Raw genomic sequence first — 19,219 nt, 5'->3', positions numbered from 1 at the left:
CCCGAAACGCTACGCGTACTAGAGTTGTTACATTCTTGTAGAGCCACTTGTATATATCTCAAAAAAAAAAAAAAAAAACCTAGGCTACAAGTATTACTTGATGCATTCTCCAAGAAAGTAGTAGAATGTGGCCTCATAATCTCTGTTGATAAAACAAGGGTTCTTATTCCCATTCTCTTTATGTTAACTATTCTATTAATGGAGTGCCCGTGGAGACTTGTGAGTCTTATAAATATCTTGGAGTCGAGGTTAATGATGCAAACCTCATCAGCAACCTTCGCTAAAAACTTGTTGAACGTTTTAAACTTCTCAAAACTCTTGTGGGCAAAGGATTTGGCATTAACATAAAATATGTCCGCAGTTTTTATATTGCCTGTATACAATCTGTTGTTGATTATTGTGCCTTGCATCTTCTTAATTTTTCTCCTTAACAACTATACAAGGCCTAGATGTAGTACAGATCGAATGATGCCATGCGCATCATCCTGGGTTGTCCTAGAACTGTCAAAACGGTTAACATGAGAAAGGAACTAAGATTACCTTCTATATACGAGAGAATAGTTACACTAATACTATGTTTTGCGCCAATATTTTGAAAAATAATGGTCCCCCCAGCTCTTTTCAAATTAAAAAGAGATCCATTCTAAACAATTCTGACTCGGATTGATGTCCATAGGGAATGGAAAGGATGGGGGAGGTAGAGGGATGGGGAGATGAAATTCAGGAAGAGGATGCGGGTGTAGAGAGAGAGGAGGTTTGAAAGTTCGGTGGCCTGTCCACCATGGGTTGACATTTTTGTATGTGTTGTTTGTTTGCGTATGTGTTATGTTGGGTTGTCAGTACATTGGCTGGGGGGGCTAGTGTTTGTGACCTTGTTGGTGTCCTAAAGCACTAGAGCCGATGGAGTTGGCTGAAGGAGGCTAATCTTAGAAACATCAGGGTAGTTACACTTCTGCCGCCACGACAAATGGTTTTTTGGTTTTATATTTTTTTTGTAGGTGTTTTATTTATTTATATATATATTTTTTTTTTTTTTTTTTTTTTTTTTTTTTTTTATTATTATTATTTTTTTTATTTATTTATTTATTTTTTTTTTTTTTTATTTTAATTTTTTTTTATTATTTTTTTCTTTCTTTCTTTATTCTTCATTTGGTGTAGATTGGGTCCGGGATGGGCCACTCATCTGGATCGTCTGGCAGACCGCTTAGTATCTGAGGGCTTGGGAAGGCCTCATCATGGATATGTCTGATCACTTTTTGTTGGAGAGTGATTCTTCTGGTTCTGTGTGGTGGGTCATGGATCTCGTAGTCGCTGGTGGTGTTTTCTGCTACGAAGGGATCTTCTGGGTCTGGGACATACATGTTCTTCATACGGTACAGCTGTCTTCTGGCCAGGTAGCTGAGCCTAATGTTCATTGGCTTCATGTTGAGCGTCTCATGGATCAGGTCAGTTCTTACCCTGTCCCTCAGAGTCAGGCCCTCTGCAAAGCGAAGTGCTTTGTTTTGTACTCGTTGAATCTTCAACATGTTGGATTTGTTGGTGAGGTTCAGGGGAACGTAGGGGGTACAATTCTGACTATTCCCTCAATCTGCCGCAAAAAGCTCCAATTACAGTGTGTGGCTCAGTTGTTGTGCCTATAATCTTATGAAACTGAATGTGTCTCCTAGTCCTGATAAAACTGTTCACTATATTCCCCCTTGGAAGGATGTGCAGGTCTCTCTGCATTATACACCCATCAGTGTAAAACAAATTTATAACACTGAAACTATGAGGTGTATAACATTAGAAGCTATTGACAGTTATCTTCAAAATCTCAACCCAACTGAATCCTATGCCTTTACTGATGGTTCTGTGCAATTAGGTACTGGTAGAACAAGTTGTGCATGTGCAATATATAAAGGGAATGAAATTATCACGTCTAGTGCACAGAGATTGAACGACTGGGCAAGCACGACACAGACTGAGCTATTGGGTATTTATCTTGCCATTGAGTACCTTAAAGGTCAATGGGGTGGAGTAATGTTATGTGACTAAACGTGCTCTGCAGTCCGTAAATAACCTATCACAATTTTTGTCTGAAGTAGCTTGTAATATTAAATGGAAATGTCGACACGCTAATTGTAAGTGACTCCTTGTCATCCTTGACTGCCCTCAGCTCCCTAAGGCATAACTGTGACGTGCTTATCTCTGAAGCTAGACACAGATATAATGAAATAATCCATGGTGGAGTCAGAGTTTGTCAACTGTGGATTCCTTCCCATATTGGTCTCCGAATGAATGATAGAACTGATGAGTTGGCCAAGACTTTTGCTCGTAAAGAGGGAATTGATTACCAACTTGGACTGCCTTTGAGCAGCCCGAGGGCAGCAATATCCCAGGAACATCAACTAAATTTCTGAGACTTGAGGCAAAGTGAAATTCACACCAGTTACTCCATTTATCATCATTCTATTATGCAGGAAGAACCGCACGTCTATGGGTCATCCAATAATGTTAGCAGACTTCTAGATGTTACCACTGCTAGGCTTAGGCTCCGCTACAAGTACCTCTGGGAATTTGTAACATCTGCCGATGTAGATTTGACTAAATGTAAACTCTGTCAGCAGAACTATTCGCATACTTTGCGTCATCATATAATGGAATGTGGAAAAATCGCGGAATTTAGAGATAACACCATCAATAGTGTCCAAGAAATGTGTAAGTACTTCATTCATAATGATGTGCTGCCCGAAATCTTAGCGAAGTATCCAAAATTTGCTTACTGTAGGTGCAGCATGTACATGACTGTAAAGCTGCCGCCCAGTTGTGTGGGTGTGGAGCACATGACTGTAAAGCTGCCGCCCAGTTGGGTGGGTGTGGAGCACATGACTGTAAAGCTGCCGCCCAGTTGGGTGGGTGTGCAGCAAGACTAGTAACTGTGTGACTCACCATAGATGTAAAGTGCCTTGTATAGTGACTGTTGTGAGCCTCTTGTTGAATCACTTGTGACACAAAAGATTATTGATGTGTGTACTTGTGTGGGTGATTAAATATGTATGTGTATGTATATATGTACGTATATATATATATATATATATATATATATATATATATATATATATATATATATATATATATATATATATATATATATATATATATGTACATGTATGAGAATGTGTACATGTATATATATATAACATTAATAATTTTGTAACTAGCGTCAAAAATTGTTATTTGCTTAGCTAAACGAACTAGAGGGTTCAGTTCCTGAACCGATTATGTGCCTCTGTAATCCTTTACACCACCGCCCACGGGATGGGTATGGGGTGCATAATAAAGAAATAATAAAATGTTTGTACTGTAACTCTGCAACTATGTACTTTTCCTAAATAAATTATTATTATTAAATGCTATAGTCATGTTTTCCTCACGGTTACACAGCTTTTAATTTCCAGACGTGGCTCTTTAAACGTTCATTTGTGTGGCTTGAATATATTAATAATATGAGTTAAATATCTGACCCATGAACCAATTATTAAATAATTCTTAATAACAGTTCCTGTACCTGTAAAGTGTGCGATTGATATCGTTAAAAACCAGATAAATTAGGTCCTATCCACTACACTTGTATAGAACCAACACATTACCTGAATAAATATTTATTTATTTATTATTTATTTACATTATTTTAATTAACATACGTTTATTTATTATATTACACGTTACTAATAATATATATAAGCTATATTTTCCCGCGTCCTCTATGCCTCCGTGGCACAATTGGTTAGCGCGTTCGGCTGTTAACCGAAAGGTTGGTGGTTCGAGCCCACCCGGGGGCGTAGATTTTTATTGTGTATAAACAAGTATGATTAATTAATGCTGCACAGTATCAATGTTCGATTAGGCAAAATTGTAATTAATTTTGTCAATAAAGATGTTAATAATAATGTTCGTATTGTATCACAACCCTTCCTTTCGGTGTAATCAAGATCGCCAGTTGAAATTATATATATTATCACATCATGAATTAATAAATTATATATATTATCTTATATCATAAATTATAAGTCACTAGTTATCATATATCATTCTTAGTCATTAGTCATCATATATCCAGAATTATGTCATTAATCATATATCATGAATTATAAGACAATAGTCATCATATATCATTGTCATTAATCATATATCATGAATTATAAGTCATTGACCATCATATATCATGAATTATAATTGAATAGTCACCATATATCATTGTCATTAGTCATCATATACCACGAAATATAAGTCATTAGTCATCATATATGATGACTAATAAGTCATAATTCCTGATATATGATGACTAATAAGTCATTAGTCATCGTATATTAAAGATCACGTCATATCATAAATCATCATATACCATTATAAATGACTAGTCATCATTTAAATACAAATAATCATTGTGGGAAAACATCCATTACTGGTGTGAGTGACGTTGTTGTTGTTAAAGATTCGCCACCTGGAGCAAAGTTCCAATCAGCACGGGCTATGGTGAGCCCGTAATGTGAGTGACTGATAATATCATACATAATACACTAGAAATTGAAGGGACGACGACGTTTCGGTCCGTCCTGGATCATTCTCAAGTCGATTGAGAATGGTCCAGGACGGACCGAAACGTCGTCGTCCCTTCAATTTCTAGTGTGTGGTCTGGTCAACATACTTCAGCCACGTTATTGTGACTCATCACCTGCATACATAATACACTTTATAAGGAAAATATCTTACGAGAAGCAAATATCTCACACATATGATTGTGTGTCCCAATATTAGTGCCTCAGACATGCATCTTCACCACTGTAATCACTCCCATCAACTTGTATAATAGTTACCTAAGGTAAGTTACCTACGGTTTGTCACAGTTACCTAAGGTAACATAGTTACCTTATATTATAGGTAGCTATTAATATTCTTCAAATTTTGCTACAATGTATCTATTAATAATTGTTAGATTAAGAACCTACCCGAAACGCTATGAGTGTTAGTTTTACAATAATATATATCAATACATCTATAATATATATATATATATATATGTATTACAATAATATATAATAATACATAATGCAAAAAACATCAATGTTGTGTACTCTCATAAACCTAATGTATATTCTTGTATATATAAATATCAAGATAAAAAAAATACTAGGCTAATTTCTAACTCGAGCTAGATTTGTTTAATATTTTAAATAACTCAGTGATGTGTTTTAATCATATATTGTTTCAGAAACAAATATTAACTTTTTAACTTTGATGTCTTATTTTTTTATTATTAGCAAAATTAGGTATACGTACACAGCATTAATGTGCTGCTAACCTATTCTAAATTCAAAATTCAAAAATTCTATATGAAATATTACACAATGTAGATTAAGAACTAGTCATTCATGGAATTAGTAAAGTAAATTTTATTCAGGAAAATACATACATTTATTTATTTATTTATTTATTTATATATATATACAAGAAGGTACATTGGGATTGTGAGGATACATAGCATAGTAATAACATTCTTGTAAAGCCACTAGTACGCGCAGCGTTTCGGGCAGAATACATAGTTGATTTACAAACATAATGTTGGAGTTAGGGGAGAAAGGGTTTGGAAAGGATGAGGGGATAGGGAGGTGAAGTTTTGGAAGAGGATGTGGGTGTAGAGAGAGAGAGAGAGAGAGAGAGAGAGAGAGAGAGAGAGAGAGAGAGAGAGAGAGAGAGAGAGAGAGAGAGAAAGGTGGTTTGAAAGTTCGATGGTCTGTCCACCAAGGGTTTGCGTATGTACTCACCTAGTTATACTCACCAACTTGTACTCACCTAGTTATACTCACCAACTTGTACTCACCTAGTTATACTCACCAACTTGTACTCACCTAGTTATACTCACCAACTTGTACTCACCTAGTTATACTCACCAACTTGTACTCACCTAGTTATACTCACCAAGTTGTACTCACCTAGTTATACTCACCTAGTTGTGCTTGCAGGGGTTGAGCTTTGGCTCTTTGGTCCCGCCTTTCAACCGTCAATCAACAGGTGTACAGATTCCTGAGCCTATTGGGCTCTATCATATCTACATTTGAAACTGTGTATGGAGTCAGCCTCCACCACATCACTGCCTAATGCATTCCATCTGTTAATTACTCTGACACTGAAAAAAATCTTTCTAATGCCTCTTTGGCTCATTTGGGTACTAAGTTTCCACCTGTGTCCCCTTGTTCTCGTTCCACTTGTGCTAAAGTGTGTGTCTTTGTCCACCCTGTCAATTCCCCCGAGAATTTTGTAGGTGGTTATCATGTACCCCCACGTTCTTCTTTTTTTTTGAGATATATACAAGAGTTGTTACATTCTTGTACAGCCACTAGTACGCGTAGCGTTTCGGGCAGGTCCTTAATCCTATATGGTCCCTGGGATACGATCCCCACCCGCGAAGAATCGTTTTTTCATCCAAGTACACATTTTACTGTTGCGTTAAACAGAGGCTACAGTTCTGTTTTCCAGGGCTCTCTGCTGGGGTTCAGCTCCCTTAGCCTTTCCTCTTAGCTCACACCTCTCAGTTCCGGAACGAGTCTGGCGGCATACCGCTAAATCTTCTCTAACTTTGTCTTGTGTTTAACAAGGTATGGACTCCAGGCTGGAGCTGTATACTCCAGGATTGGTCTGACGTAAGTGATATACAGGGTCCTGAACGATTCCTTACACCAGTTTCACAAGTTTAATGTGTGGGTCCGTTGTTTGCATGTCTGGTATGTTGGGTTGTCAGTACCTTAGCTGGGGTGACTAGTGTTTGTCTTGTACCTTTAATAATACTTAACCTGATTGGATTCATACAATAAAAGTTTCGATAATATTAAGTTTCCGTAGTGTAGTGGTTATCACGTGCGCCTCACACGCGCAAGGTCCCCGGTTCGATCCCGGGCGGAAACATCAAATCTATTTTTCAACTTATTTGTTTTCATAGACTTTTTGTAAATAAACTTTAAGAACTAGAATTAAAATGAAAGTATAATAAATAATATTTAGTAAATAATGAAAATTAGCGTCGTAATAGCAATTTAATATATTTATAGAAACGGTCCAAATATTCTGACAGCATAGCAGAGTGGCGCAGTGGAAGCGTGCTGGGCCCATAACCCAGAGGTCCGTAGATCGAAACTACGCTCTGCTACAGTGCTTTTATTTCCAACAACCGAAACCTAACCAGAGGTTAGGTCCAAGTCCTGAATTGGTTTTCAAATTCATGGTAAACTAACGAGTTAATTACAGAATACAGTTTAGCACTAAAGAGCCCCCATACCCATCACGTGATCAGACTGATGGAAAAAGTTAACACAAGCACAAAAGGTTCGGAAACTGAATCTTGAAATACGTTTAGCTAAGCAAGTTACACCTAGCTGCAGAGTTGAACACATACACTAGCCATAGACACTTAGTCTATGGCTAGTTTAGTGAACTAACATCATCGTGGCACCAATTATGAGGCCGCATGACAATATTTATATACCGAGAACAGTTTATTCAGTCTTATTATGGCCCTCATCTATATACCTGTAAGTTAGAATGTCTATAGCTGTCTGTTCAAGGCCACACGCTTGGGGCCTCACCCAACTTTGCATTCTGGATTTTATACTTTTATATTATTCTATATACTATTATTATATTCTATAGCTATACTATTTGCTGACGATAACACCTTCATCTACTCAGACAGTACCACCTTCATCTACTCAGTACCACCTTAATCTACTCAGTACCACCTTCATCTACTCAGACAGTACCACCTTCATCTACTCAGTACCACCTGCATCTACTCAGACAGTACCACCTTCATCTACTCAGACAGTACCACCTTCATCTACTCAGTACCACTTTCATCTACTCAGACGATACCACCATCTACTCAGACGATACTACCTTCATCTACTCACAGTACCACCTTCATCTACTCAGACCCCCAACCCACACAGCCTGAGGCCTGAGAAAAAGGTTCGTAGAGCATCTGGAGGGAAATAGCTCTGTAACACCACCAACATGGGTTCAGAGATGGCAAATCGTGCCTCACAGGTTAATAGACCAAGCAACAAAAAATAGGCAAGAAAGAGAAGGGTGGGCCGACTGCATTTGTTTGGACTGTCAGGAAAGCCTTTGACACAGTACCCCCATAAAAGGCTGTTACAAAAGTTGGAGCAACAGGCAGGAGTAAAAAGTAAGGTGCGCCAGTGGATTAGGGAGTAGCTAAGCAACAGGAAACAGCGAGTAACTGTGAGGGGAGGGGGGGGGGGGGAATCAAAGTGGCGAGATGTCACCAGCGGAGTCCCACAGGGCTCTGTACTTGAACCCGTTGTTGTTGTTTTAGATTTAGCTACGCAGAACAAAATGTCCATGTAGCACGGGCTATGGTGAGCCCATAATTGAGTTTGGTTATTCGCGATAACCTTGTTACTCTGATATTTGGGTCAAAGTTTTAAATGGAGGTGGGGTTTTCTCCTTTTTCCCTGTTTCTTTTTCGCTTCTGTTTAGTGGATTGGTTCTAGTCGTGTTTTAATAACATTATCTTGATGGCGGATGTAGATACAGAATGTTCACTAGGGTGTCCCATTCTTCAACTGATTTTCTAATCATTGTAGTCGCTGTGGAATTTGCATCTAATGCAGCTGCTGTCGTTGGATTAAAGTTGAGTTTGATGCGCAGGGCTTCAGTTGCATCACATTCCAGTAAGTAGTGCAATAGTGGCGCCTCTGCTTCTGTTCCACAGATATGGCACTCATTAACTATTGGTTCATTACCTCCCAGCACCACTTGTAGCCAAGTCTGAGTCTGTGTATGGCTACTGCAATGTCTCTGGATATCTTTATGCCGGACTTGAAAGAGGAGTAACCAGTGGCTTGTTCGTACCATATCGCAGTGGATCTTCCTTCCGCTACTTTGGCTCTGTGGCGACTTCTGATAGTTGGGAGTATTTTCTTCTTGATTTGTTCCTTAATCTGTGAAAAACTTGGAGGTATTTTAATCTGTACAACAGGTAGAGCAGTGGCAGTTTTTGCTAGTGAGTTTGCCTTTTTATTACCATCTATGCCAATATGACTTGGTATCCAATTTAGGGTGATTGACAGCCCTAGATCGTGTTCTTTTCCTATATATAAGTTGCCATAATCCTTGCACCCGAGCGCGTATATGAATCCAAAGTTGACACGCTAATTGTAAGTGACTCCTTGTCATCCTTGACTGCCCTCAGCTCCCTAAGGCATAACTGTGACGTGCTCATCTCTGAAGCTAGACACAGATATAGTGAAATAATCAATGATGGAGTCAGAGTCTGTCTCCTGTGGATTCCTTCCCATATTGGTCTCTGAATGCATGAGTTGGCCAACTGATGAGTTGGCCAAGACTTTTGCTCGTAAAGAGGGAATTGATTACCAACTTGGACTGCCTTTGAGCAGCCTGAGGGCAGCAATATCCCAGGAACATCAACTAAATTTCTGAGACTTGAGGCAAAGTGAAATTCACACCAGTTACTCCATTTATCATCATTCTATTATGCAGAAAGAACCGCACGTCTATGGGTCATCCAATAATGTTAGCAGACTTCTAGATGTTACCACTGCTAGGCTTAGGCTCCGCTACAAGTACCTCTGGGAATTTGTAACATCTGCCGATGTAGATTTGACTAAATGTAAACTCTGTCAGCAGAACTATTCGCATACTTTGCGTCATTATATAATGGAATGTGAAAAAATTGCGGAATTTAGAGATAACACCATCAATAGTGTCCAAGAAATGTGTAAGTACTTCATTCATAATGATGTGCTGCCCGAAATCTTAGCGAAGTATCCAAAATTTCCTTACTGTAAGTAATGCATGCACATGACTGTAAAGCTGCCGCCCAGTTGGGTGGGTGTGCAGCAAGACTAGTAATTGTTCTGTATTGTGTACATCTTTTTCCCTATTTTATAGCTTATTTCTACCTTGTTATTTGCCTTTCTTCCCTTGTTTTTCCTGCAATCAGTTTTTTTTATGCAGACAAGTATAGACCCTGAACTTAACCTCTTATCCACTATCTATGACAATTATCACTTTAATGATCTAAATTGCAGATATTTTGCAGCACATGATGTAAACAATGTATTAACTCATAATCACAATATCTCTGTAATCAATTTGAACGTTAGATCCCTAGGTAAACACTTCGATGATGTTAGTGCCTTGATTGAAGCTATTGACAACAAATTCTCTTTTATTATACTTACTGAAACATGGTTGAAAGAGGATACTACTCAGCTCTTTAACATGCCTAACTACTCAGCAATTCTCAACTGTCGTCAAATTCAGAGAGGTGGTGGCACTGCTCTTTACTACCACCAAGAACTAACATGCTTAAAAGAAATTAGAACCAGAGACTGCTATGGGGAGTATATCTTCGCCAGCTTCAGAGTCAAGGGTGCCGAGTCTGTCCTGACTGTGGGTGCAGTTTATAGAATTCCTAACACTGATGTGTCCGAATTCAACTCAAACCTTAGAAATCTAATACTTGATAACAGACTGAACAAAAACCACCTAATTATCGCAGGGGACTTTAATATTGACCTCTGCGAGCCTGAACACCCCACTGCTGTTAGCTTCCTCAACTGTATGAATTCCTGCTTCCTCATACCCTTAATCACTAGACCTACTAGAATCACTGATAGCACTGCCACGACGCTAGATCACATCTGGACAAACATAACCTCTCCGCTTACTTCAGGTATAATCACCGATAGCACTACAGATCATTACCCCACATTTCTCTTAACTAACATTAGCAAACCACCTCTTGAGTCAAGAGTGATACGTTTTAGACTACACAATGAAACTGCTATAGACAATTTTATAACTGCTGCTGATAATGTCAACTGGGAGTCCGAGTTAGGTAACATAGTGGACATCAACCTTGCAGTACAATCTTTTCTTCAAAAAACTCTTAGCCTTTATAATACCCACTGTCCTATGCTTACAAAACAAGTCACAACCAAAAGGCTTAACAATCCCTGGCTTACAAAGGGAATACTTAAATCTATTAATAAAAAACATGACCTTGAGAACAAGTATAGGTTAGGAATTGTCTCCAAAGAATTCTCAAAGAATTACTCATTATTGCTGTCTAAGATAATTAGACGAGCCAAAACTAAATACTACGAAGATAAATTTACCCAAATAAAGAGCAACATTAAACAAACTTGGAGAACAATTTCTCAAATATTGGGATCAAAGAAGTCTTTAAATAACAAACCGACTCTCCTGACTAATAACGATGGTCAGCTTTCAGCCTCTGATTCTGCTACTGAGTTCAATAGGTTCTTCTCTTCCATTGGTTCATCCCTTGCAAATGATATTCCATCTTCCAGTACAGACATTAATGACTATCTTTCAGGTAACTATCCACAGTCTCTGTACCTAAAGCCTATTAATTCCACTGACGTCAATGAGATAATCCTTTCCCTTAAAACCAAGTCTGGTGCCCTTGAGGAGATACCAACTTTAATTTACAAAAAAGCCTCCAGATCTTTAGCCCCTGCTATTGCTTTGCTCTTCAACAAGTCACTTGAACTCCAAACCTTCCCAGATATTCTAAAAAAAGCGAGAGTAACGCCTGTCCACAAATGTGGTAATCTCACAGATGTTAACAACTACAGACCTATATCTATCCTGCCAAACTTGTCAAAAATTTTTGAAAAACTAATCTATAAGCAGCTTTACTCATATCTAGCCAAACTCAATATACTTAGCCCTTGCCAATATGGCTTCAGACCCAAAAAAAGCACTAACGATGCACTTATTAGTATGCTTAACTCGATTCATACAGCTCTTGATAAAAATGAGTTCCCTGTTGGGTTGTTTGTGGACCTGCGTAAAGCTTTTGACACTGTCAACCACCAAAACCTTCTTCTTAAATTACATCATTATGGAGTCAGAGGACACTCCCTACAATACCTCAAATCCTACCTTACTGACAGGCTCCAATATGTTTCTGTGAATAATACAATTTCTCCCACCCTACCCATCAACATTGGTGTTCCCCAGGGCAGCATACTTGGCCCTCTCCTCTTTCTCATCTACATTAATGACCTTCCAAATGCCTCCCAACACCTCAAACCAATTCTATTTGCTGACGACACAACCTTCATTTACTCCAGTCCTGATCCCCTTGCTCTAAATGCCACAGTAAATACTGAGCTAAATAAAGTCCATCTGTGGCTAACTGCCAACAAACTCACCCTTAACATTGACAAAACCTTTTATATTCTGTTTGGCAATAAATCCTCTAATCAAATAAATCTCAAAATAAACAATACCCAAATTTGTAACAAATTAGATGGCAAATTCCTTGGCATTCTCATTGACCACAAGCTTAATTTCCAGGGACACATTCTAAACATATCAAAAAAAGTTTCAAAAACTGTGGGCATTCTTTCTAAGATCAGATATTATGTACCTCGCCCTGCCCTGGTGACTCTCTATTACTCCCTTATCTATCCATATCTCAACTATGGTATTTGTGCTTGGGGCTCTACTACCCAAAATCACTTACGTCCTCTAATTACTCAACACAAAGCTGCTATTAGGACAATATCCAATTCTGGCCCCAGACATCACTCGGTACCCCTACTTAAATCTCTGAATATGTTAGACATTAAGTCACTGCACATTCTCTCATGTGTATTATACATATATAAAACGCTAAACTATAATGCCAATCCTGATCTCAAAAGCTTCATAGAAGGTTGTATCAGAACCCATGAGCATCACACCAGAAATAAATACAGTTTTGATATTCCTAGAGTACGACTTAATCAAACTAGAAATGCTCTACAAATCAAGGGGCCCAGAATGTGGAATGACCTTCCCAACCATGTTAAAGACTGTACCTCTCTCAACCAGTTTAAGTTAAAAGCGAAGCTATACCTAATAAATTCCCTGTAACCTACCTTACCCTTCTTTTGTCAACCAATGTCTGTTTTTTTCTTTAAAGAGCGCTGTTTGTCGACATAATTGTATTTGTGCTGCTTTTTCATCTATGTTTTCATTTCTTGTTTTCATTCTACTCATTATGTTCAATTAGTATTAAGCTTGTCATTTAAGTTTATCATGCCCGAAACGCTTTGCGTAATAGTGGCTTTAGGCATTGTATGTACTAGCTCTACCTATAAGTTAAACAATCCTTGTAAATATTTATTGTATGTATGTACCTTACCTAAATAAAATTGTTGTATTGTAATTAACTGTGTGACTCACCATAGATGTAAAGTGCCTTTTATAGTGACTGTTGTGAGCCTCTTGTTGAATCACTTGTGACACAAAAGATTATTGATGTGTGTACTTTTGTGGGTGATTAAAAATATATATATATATATATATATATATATATATATATATATATATATATATATATACATATATATATATACATATATACATATATATATACATATATATATATATGTACATGTATGAATGAGAATGTGTACATGTATATATAACATTAATAATTTTGTAACTAGCGTCAAAAATTGTTATTTGCTTAGCTAAACGAACTAGAGGGTTCAGTTCCTGAACCGATTATGTGCCTCTGTAATCCTTTACACCACCGCCCACGGGATGGGTATGGGGTGCATAATAAAGAAAGAAATTGAATTATACCCCCTATAAACCCAATGTACCTTCTTGTATATATAAATAAATATAAATACAGTAACAAGAATGTAAAAATATCGTTGTTATGTATTCTCATAAACCTAATGTACCTTTCTGTATATATAAATATGTATATATAAATTTCTGTATATATATATATATATATATATATCTCAAATAATAATAAACTCAGGCTGTAGCTATCAACTATTTTGCCTTGTATGTGATGCCTTTCAGTTCTTAACTGGACTTTGTCCATTTAGCAAAGGTTCAATACACAATAAGTTTCCGTAGTGTAGTGGTTATCACGTGCGCCTCACACGCGCAAGGTCCCCGGTTCGATCCCGGGCGGAAACAAAGTGTTTTACAACATGAGGATTTTTCCACTTTTCATATTTAAAAAGTTCGTATACTTTTCCATGTAGCTCATGAAAAGCTTTACTTCACCTAGCTTTTGTATTATTAACAGGCTTGGGTACATACGGCAATATTCTCCTACGTTATTCTATATAAGAGATTGCAGAGTATTGAACAATAAACATGAAATACTTAGCTCTTGCCAATAAAGTTTCTGACCACCAAAAAGAACTAATGATGCATTAATAGGCTTGACTTAATTCCCTTAAAAACTCGACAAAAATGAGTACCCCATCAGTATATATTTAATGTCTTGCGCAAGGTCTTTGTTTTTTTAACCGTTAACCACAATAACTGTGAATTGTGGTTAAAAAACTGCCCAACTATGGAAGCTGAGGTAACTCCATTCCCAGTACTTTCGATCTTATCTCAGTCACCTTTCGATCTTACCTCAGTCACCTTTCGATAATAACAGAACGAGGGAACATGGGTGGAAACTGGAAACTCAGATGAGTCACAGAGATGTTAGGAAGTTTTCTTTTAGCGTGAGAGTAGTGGAAAAATGGAATGCACTTGGGGAACAGGTTGTGGAAGCAAATACTATTCTTACTTTTAAAACTAGGTATGATAGGGAAATGGGACAGGAGTCATTGCTGTAAACAACCGATAGCTGGAAAGGCGGGATCCAAGAGTCAATGCTCGATCCTGCAAGCACAAATAGGTGAGTACAAATAGGTGAGTACACACTGTTCATCAGCAATGGCGTTCCGCAAGGTAGTAAACTTGACCCCCACTCTTTCTCATTTACATCAATGACCTATTAAATGCCAGGCAACATCTGAAGCCAATTCTAATTATTGATGACACCTTTCATTTTCCCGAATGCCAGCCCAATTATTTTAACTGACACAGTGAATACACAGTGAACTAAAAAAAAAAAAAAAAGTCCATTTGTGCCTGTAAACTTCCACCTTCTGTAAATTTAAGTCGTATTTGCTGTATTTGTTAAACACCGACATGAAATACAGTACACAGAGGAATCACAGTGGCATGAAATGTCAGTGACAAAATCAATTGAGGCAGTGTGAGGGATATGAACCAGTGTCCTGGGGAATACCAGACGCACTCGTTAACCCACATGGCAATGACAGGATAAAAGTTATTCAATCTGGGATAACTTAATGAAGTCTAAGAGCCCCAGCTGGTGGTACAACCAGGTTCTATGAATAGCCCGCCTCCAGACTTGTGGCACCTAGAGGGTGATGGTGCAGTGGTAGTGACTGCCATCAGTGGGAGGTGGTAGCTTGGAGGGCTTGACAAATTGCAGAGCGAAGCCTTGAGGATAATCCTTGGGTGCCCTCGTACCTCAAAGATACTTAACACGAGAAAGGAACTTAATATTCCGAGCGTTGTTGATCGTGTTGTTGAAACTAACGGTCAAATTGGTATAAAAATGCTTAGGCTAACTCATTATAATCCTTGCACAGAAGCCCTCCGGAATTCCTTTATTGAAGGTCAACATTGTTCCAAATGGATAACCAAAACTGGAACTCAACTCAGAATGAATCAGATTTATAATTTTTACCAAGAGAGACAACAACGGCACTTTCCTGCACCGTGGGAGGTTACACCCTTTCCAGTTTTAATCCCTCCCTTTCCACCCAAGAAACAAATAAGAGATCAGCCCAAGCTTCGTCTTGAGGCAAAGCTCAACGCCTTAAGCCATATTGATGCTCTGTCCACAGAGCATTCTCTCTCTCAAATCATATACACTGATGGTTCCCTACACCGCACCACGGGTGCAGCTGGAAGTGCAGTTGTCCTGACAATGGGCGATGGCTTATATTTTGAGTGGGGAGTCCGAATAAACAACTGGGCCTCTAACCCTTCAGACCGAACTATTTCTCTTGATCCTTGCACTGAAATGTGTACAAGTCTCCAAACTTGATACATTAATTGTAAGTGACTCCTTATCATCCTTAAATGCTCTCAACTCTAAGACACAACTGTAACATGCTCGTGTCCGAAGCTAGGCACAAATACAACAAAATTATTAAGGATGGTAACAGAGTCCATTTCATGTGGACTCCATCTCATGTTGGCCTCCGAATGCATGACAGAGTTGATAAGTTAGCCAAAGAATCTGCCTTTAAAGGAGAAATTGAGTGTAACCTTGGATTGTCAATAAGCAGTCTGAGAGCAGCAGTACACCGAGAACTTTAACAAAATCTTGTAGATCTGAAGCAAAGTAAAATCGACACCAGTAATTCCATCTATCATCATACTATCATGCAAGAGGAGCCACACATCTATGGATCATCCAATAAAATCAGCAGACTTCTAGATGTTACTACTGCTCGGCTTAGACTCGGTTACAAGTATCTCTGGGAATTCTCATTATCTGCTGATGTAGACCTGACCAAATGTGAACTGTGCCAACAAAATTATTCGCACACCCTCCGTCACTATGTGATGGAGTGCGAAAAGATACGTGAATTCAGAGACAATTCTATAACCAATGTTCCAGCGATGTGTAAATATTTCATTCAAAATGATCTGCTGCCAGAAATTTTAGCCAAATATCCCCAGTTTGCTAACTGTAGGTAGTAACTGAGTGATTGTAACCTATCCACCGCTGCCCACTGGATGGGGGGCGGTGTGCAGGACAAACATATCAATTATGACACTAGCTCTCCACATATGTCAGTTGCTTAATTTAGAACCTGTACTTGTGGTCGATCTCGAACCCATTGTTGATGTGACGACTTATATTGAATTTTGTAACTAGCTCATCAAGATTGTAACTTGCTTAGCTAAATAAATTGTGGGGTTCAGTCCCAGCTGAGCCCATTATGTACTCACCTATTTGTGTTTATAGGGGTTGAGCTTTACCTCTTTGGTCCTGTCAATCATCTGGTGAATTGGTGAACTGTCAATTATGTGCCTCTGTAACCTTTCCTACTATCGCCCACAGGATGGGTATGGGGTGCAAAATAAATAAATTAAACTAAAAAAAAAAACTAAAGTCAAGTAATTCTTCTACCATAGCTTACTGTAAGGAAGGAGGGGGGGGGGGGATAGAAATAGCCTAAGCTACTCTATCCCTTTGAGATGTATTTCTTTCTTGTCTCAATAAACATACTTGAACTTGAACTTACTGTGGCAGATGCCAGCTAGTGGGTTACCACAGTATTCCTAGGAAATATTTAATTGTGTGTGTTTTTAGGAGCTCTTTTACGTATTATGTAGTGAAATACCTGACACATAGTTGGCTGCAACAGTCTATTTTTGTACATTCTACCAAATAGTTGCTTTGGGTGACTTTAATTTTTTTAAGATCGGTTGGTTTTCTTAGAACACTCATAGTTCTACGATCAAAACTGCACCCCCGGGTGGGCTCGAACCACCAACCTTTCGGTTAACAGCCGAACGCGCTAACCAATTGTGCCACGGAGGCTTGAGAAATAAGTAAAACAAATTTGTAGTAACGCGGAATTACTATGATATCGAAGTAGTGTAATAATAACCGAGTTTACCTGAGAGTCACTAATAGTGGCCTCGATGAGGACAGGAGGCCGGCGGCTTGTCGAAGGTTCCCCATTTGCCTTGATGATCTTTTCCTGATGATAATTCCTAGTGTCCTAATGCCTAAAGTAACCTAGTGTCTAGTGACCACAACGGAAACAGGAAGCCGGCAGCTTGTCAATGGTTCCCCCATATTTCCTAAGTTTCCTCCTTTTCTTTCTTCCTTAATTTTCCTCCCCCCCTCCCCCCCCCCCAAAAAAAAAAGACTGAGGTTGGAGTCCCTGTGACTTCTTTTACCAACTTGGAGGTTAACTCCGCCACTGGAGCCCCCTGGGGGCCCCTGGGGGGCAGTTGGTTGTTGCCTTCAACCTCGTTCTGACAGTTCCTGCGACGACGCTGGAACCAATCTTATTGGCGCTTGCCTTTCCATTGGAGACTTTCGGCGCTGTGGGGGGGGGGGGACCTGCTGCATGGGTGACAGCTTCTCCTCCATATTAACCTACCGTGGCTTTGGGCCCTCGGGAGGCCACTCCAGACCGACAACCAGAGCGCAACTCCATAGTCTCCTGAGACTGATGGACGCCTACTACTTGGATGGTCCACCAGTTTTTACATTCGTGTAAAGCCACTAGCACGCATAGCGTTTTGGGCAGGTCCTTTATCATAATACAGGTAGGTATTAATTAATAATACAGGTAGATCTACCTAATACAGGTAGTAGATCTACCTAATACAGGTAGTAGATCTACCTAATACAGGTATATTAATAATAATATTAATTAATAACCCCGGAATACGACCCGCCAAATCGTTTAACAAGGTACCCTTTCACTGCTGGGTGAACAGAGGCGTACAGTTAAGGATTGGGACCTAGTCAATCCTCCCTGGCCAGGGTAACGAACTCAGACTAAATTGCTCGCGAAGTGCGGGGCTAGTGTTTTACCACTGCGCCACTGGGACTGCATGTATCACTGCATGCACGGGGACCAGTCATTGAAAGTTGCACAACAATTGGGAACTCTAATAAGAAAGTCAACCAAACCGTAGGAATAGTGAAACGAACCTTCGACTTCAAGGAAAATCGAGTTATTGAACTGTAAACACCTCTGGTGCGCCCACATTTGGACTGCGGTATCAAGCATAATAGAAGCCTCAGCTTCAGAACATATCTGCTGTGGAGAAAGTATACAACGCAGAGCGACAAAAAGCGTCTCAGAACTAAATTAGCTCCCATACCAGGAACTGTTGAGGGCCACAGTGAACACTGCAAGCCAGACGTGGCATGGCGGATCCCATAGAAACTTATAAAATACTGAACAAATTGGAGGATTTAATGAATCCAGACCATTTCTATAAAAGGTCGCATGTAACATATACACGGGGGGGGGAGGGCAACAGCTTAATCAAGCCCAACAAGTCACAATCACCCCCCCCCCCCCATCCATCCACACAACTCTAGTATCACCTATTGGTACTGGTAATGGCTAGAAAAGTCTCCTCTTACGGGCTATTCATGCCCGTGTCACCTTTAGGGTGGCTTAACAAAAAGTTTTACCCCCCAAAGGGCTATAGACCTCTGGAACAGTCTACCTGCCAATGCCGTAACTGCCACCACTCACGGTGTATTATAGGCGAATTAAATTGAAAACGCACA

The 19,219-nt window shown here is 39.1% G+C and overlaps 1 protein-coding gene and 3 non-coding genes across 4 annotated transcripts in view; 3 read left to right on the top strand and 1 right to left on the bottom strand.

The window, feature by feature from the left end:
* The window catches only part of PIG-Q (phosphatidylinositol glycan anchor biosynthesis class Q), a 66,084-nt gene that overhangs the window by 30,355 nt on the left and 16,510 nt on the right, over window positions 1-19,219 (bottom strand). The window lies entirely within an intron of this gene.
* Window positions 3,748-3,821, top strand: TRNAN-GUU (transfer RNA asparagine (anticodon GUU)). The gene has a single exon. It is a non-coding gene; the product is annotated as a tRNA-Asn (tRNA).
* On the top strand, window positions 6,870-6,942 carry TRNAV-CAC (transfer RNA valine (anticodon CAC)). Its single transcript has one exon. It is a non-coding gene; the product is annotated as a tRNA-Val (tRNA).
* TRNAV-CAC (transfer RNA valine (anticodon CAC)) lies at window positions 13,968-14,040 on the top strand. The gene has a single exon. It is a non-coding gene; the product is annotated as a tRNA-Val (tRNA).

The sequence above is a fragment of the Procambarus clarkii genome, chromosome 87 (genome assembly GCF_040958095.1).
Source record: "Procambarus clarkii isolate CNS0578487 chromosome 87, FALCON_Pclarkii_2.0, whole genome shotgun sequence".
Classification (NCBI taxonomy): domain Eukaryota; kingdom Metazoa; phylum Arthropoda; class Malacostraca; order Decapoda; family Cambaridae; genus Procambarus; species Procambarus clarkii.
The sequence above is the reverse complement of the archived record's forward strand: the minus strand, read 5'-3'. Positions and strand labels throughout refer to the sequence as shown.